The 4,054-nt window shown below is 46.1% G+C and overlaps 1 long non-coding RNA gene across 1 annotated transcript; it reads right to left on the minus strand.

The window, feature by feature from the left end:
* Positions 1-36: 36 nt before the first annotated feature.
* LOC125947298 (uncharacterized) lies at positions 37-1,533 on the minus strand. Its single transcript, XR_007468167.1, has 3 exons — positions 1,338-1,533; positions 708-818; positions 37-135 (listed from the first exon to the last, which is right to left on the minus strand). It is a non-coding gene; the product is annotated as an uncharacterized LOC125947298 (long non-coding RNA).
* Positions 1,534-4,054: the final 2,521 nt, after the last annotated feature.

Raw genomic sequence — 4,054 nt, forward strand, 5'->3', positions numbered from 1 at the left:
ATGTGACCCTCTTCTATTACTCACGTCCGCGTTTTGGGCGGCTTCCTTCTCCATTTCCTGGTCCATTGCTGCTGCCCTCTTCGCCACCTCCTTTCCCGATGAAACCTCCGGCACCTCCGGGCTTCTTGGGTTCTTCTGTAAAACAGTAGTACTTTAGCATTGAACTCAGTGAGAAGGCATTATAATAAGGAATGATTTTCATCTCAACAAAACCTTATCTGCGCTTCACACTTCATACACTTCATAAAAACACTTCATAGCGACTGCTTTGTGAAGCACCGGCAGCTGCCTTGCGAGCTACGTCGTGCCAACATCTCACGCCCTCGCAATTTTATAGCACCGTCCGAAAGTTCAACCGTGAGGCCAAACCTTACTGTCGCTTGCCAATGTTACGCCCAACTGCCATATTATTTAAATGTCCCTAATGAAAGCGTAGCAGCCTCTTTTCTCCTTGTACTCTTTACGACCTGCAAGTGTGATGGTGTTGTATTCCTAACTTAAATGTAGGAACTGCAGTCTCCCGAACTCCGTGAAGTCGCGATTGAAGCGTAGTTCATTTAATGCTTCCTTGGTATAGCGTTAGGGCGCGCTCCACTTTGATTTCAAGTCGGATCGCGGTTTCCTTATCTACATGTCGGAAACAGGCACTGATGCTGACTCCATCAAACGCCGTTAAATTGCGCAATGTGCGTTTTGTCGTTACCCACCTTTATGTGTTGGACGAATCCCTGCTCCACTTTGCTGTCCTCTGTTGCTGCCCTCTTGCTCGCCTCCTTTCCAGTTGGTATGTCCGGTACCGGCGGGTTTCGGTGTCGCCACTGTAGAAAATTAATGATCTAGCACTGAATTAAACCACAAGAGAAAATATTTTTAATTTATCGAATACGTTTCATTATAAGCATTCGTAACAGTTTTGTAATTATCTACGCAACGGACCACAAACAAGCAAAGATAGTTTTTTCTAACCTTAACATGATGTGCCACACAGCCACCTTGCATAACGGAGGAAATTCGGCTGTTCTAACGATTACGTGTGCAATTCGAAGTGCTCAACAATTGCTTACCGCTAGCTGTGGGCAAATATAGACAACTAGTTGCATATGCTACCAGAAGGAACGAAATCAAAAAAATTAAAACCCTCACCTCCCGGGAACAGTGGTACACGCGAAACTTGTCCAACCCTAGGGTAGGGGTTGATTGGTTTAAAGAGCCATGAGACACATTAAAGAGACATGTTTGTTGATGAATGAGAAGCGGTTATTTATTATTGAAGGAACAGGCTGACGTTGTCGGTTTGGTTGCTGGAGCTGTTCCGTACACTGTCCCAAAGCGCTGACCTTCGACAGTTTCGCCACCACCCAGTGGGGACAGGATTGCTACAAGCAGTGATAAACGTTGTCGTTTCGCTTCGACTCAGCTTGCCGAAGGTCTGGATTCGTACGAACACGTACGAGCACGTTCACGGGCCCGCTCCCGCTTGCGTTCCTTCAACGCAGCCTGCTGTTCGGCAGAACGAAGCAAACACGGCCTCCCCATCTGACTGCCGGTCCTGAACTGACCGGAAACGGAGGGCCCGAGGCGAGCGAACACGCGATCACACCCTTTCCCGTCCTCCGGTGGAAGGGAACGGCTGTGGTTGGTCCATCCATCATTTATAAACCCATTGTGTAATGTTCCTGCAGCTGTGGAGCCTCTATGCGAGACATGTTCGTTTGCCGAGCGTACACAGAAGAGCGTGCACGTTTTACGGGCGCGCGCCTTGCGCTGCGTCTACTTCTCCATACATATAAAACCCCACTTTAAAGGGCGCATATGACAAACCGACAGAGGATGAATCGGCTAGCTTGGTGGTGTCGCAACCCGGAGGTCGGTGGTTCGAATCCTCAACTGGATGAGCGCGGCTTGGATTTTTTTCGTGCGCCAACACCAACAATGACGCCGGCACGAGTGATGCAATACAATCTTCGCTTGAAGAAGCCCGTAAAGACATGCTTGAGCTGCGTAATATGCTATAACATTGTATTCTTAATGAAGTTGTTCTAGACCTGGTTATATTACTGTGTGTATTTTATTTGCTGAAATATATATTCATGTGAAATTGCCAAATCGGTACTTTTTTTTCATTTTGCGAGCGGACTGCTGCTTCAAAAATGAAAAAAGTGACCACGAAATAAACTAAACCAACAGAGACGACTCTATAACTGCTCATTCAATAATCCGTCAAAAAGATATGTCAAGCAGTGGAAAAGTTAATCTTCGCCCAACTTCTTTGCCTGCTACCGTGCTTCTCTGGGTTGGTCAATCGGTCGGTCTCTTGTAATGGGAGGCTGCTGCATTTCGGCCAGAAAAACAGGCACAAAAAGTCACGGACGGTCAGGAATTTCAGAAGCACGCACATACTCCAGACCGGCCGTAGAAAGGTGCTCTTTGCGCACAGTGGCTTCTTCGCGGGTTGAGGAAGAACAGAACGCGCATGGAATGATGGTCATGGGGCGATGGAGTTGGAAGGCACCTGCATCACCGGCATGGCGTCCCTCAGCGGTGGGTGGAAAAGGCAAGCAAAACCATCTCTGAGATCGCCCGATTTCTTAGGACATGGAAAGGGAGTGATTGCACATGGTTGCATGTTGGCTAGCATTTGGTCGGTGAACCAATGTGTGGCGTAAGCTGGTGGTAGAGCTGGGCTTCTTCTGCATGGCCTGGTTGGCGTTACCTATCATCGGTCATCATCATCATCAGCCTATATTTATGTCCACTGCAGGATCTCCAATCACCCCTGTTTCGCGCTAGCTGATTCCATCTTGCGCCTGAAAATTTCCTAACTTCACTAAATAATTACATTCTACCATGATAGCCTATCATCACTAAATAATTTTAAATATGTTCTAAGGTTAAGATATTGAATCTTCAACACTTTGAACGTCAGCACAAAGAGAGAGAGAGAGAAAGAAAGAAACGTTTATTGCTGAAACAGTGTCCCGAGCGAGGCCCGGTATGACCCGGGGTTGGGAAGGTTCCTTGCTCCAGGAGTGCTCTGGCACAAAGAAACTAAATAATTCTTGCACCTAGGTTTCTGCCATTCTTCGGGGCATGAAGAGTGAAAACCATAACCTGATTATAAGGCACGCAGTAGTGGGGACTACGCATAATTTTCATCGCCTGAGTTTAATAATTTGAGCTCAGTTCTAAGCACACGAGCGCTTGAGCATTTGCCACCATTCAAATGCGGTCACCACGCCCGGGATTCAAACCGCAAAGTGGAGCTCTGCAGTGCAATGCCAGAAGCACTAAGCTACCGTGGCGGGTGCTTTACTAATCTCAGGTAAAAATATTATATCAGCAATATCACCGGTTACGAGTCCTTCGCGTTGTGCAATTAAGCCACCGAAAACCACTTAGAGACCTCCACCGTAGTCTAGCGCTCACCTGCAACGCAAATTTGTATCAACTTCTTGGGTACAAACAAGAGCACGAATGTGTGTCGCCATCTGGAGCGGTACAGTTAAAAAAATACCGAAATATAACGTACAGACTCGCTACTACCCTTGCCTCATAATTTACAACAATTCACACGTGCAATTGTTTAGTTGTATAATTACACAATTGACTCATGAAATTGTTAATAACACTAAGATTCTCTGGAGATTCAGAATTTAAGTTTATCCTTCTATCTATATGGCAAAGACTCCCGCCTAACCATTTCCTTACTTCAAATGCTCCATTACGGTGGTTTGTGCCAGAGTTTGTAGGCGACCTTTTCCACTTCGTGCTCCATGTGTGAGCTTTTTCCCTGGCAAAGTTAAAATTTGCATTATCTGAGCCATGTCACTGATCATGCAACGAATAGTTAGCGCCGAATATTTCACTTTTTCCTAGCAAATATTATCGCACTACCTTGTAATGCCCGAGTGCAGATCACTGTTTCCTTCTTTTCTTTTTTTATGCACGTTCCACTACAATATTAGGTGGCGAACAGATCCAAGTTTCGAGAATGCTCACCCCATCGAAACACGGCATAATGCAGAGATATCATAGAATTGTTTCTGAACAAAAC

Source organism: Dermacentor silvarum, chromosome 7, assembly GCF_013339745.2.
Source record: "Dermacentor silvarum isolate Dsil-2018 chromosome 7, BIME_Dsil_1.4, whole genome shotgun sequence".
In the NCBI taxonomy this organism is placed as follows: domain Eukaryota; kingdom Metazoa; phylum Arthropoda; class Arachnida; order Ixodida; family Ixodidae; genus Dermacentor; species Dermacentor silvarum.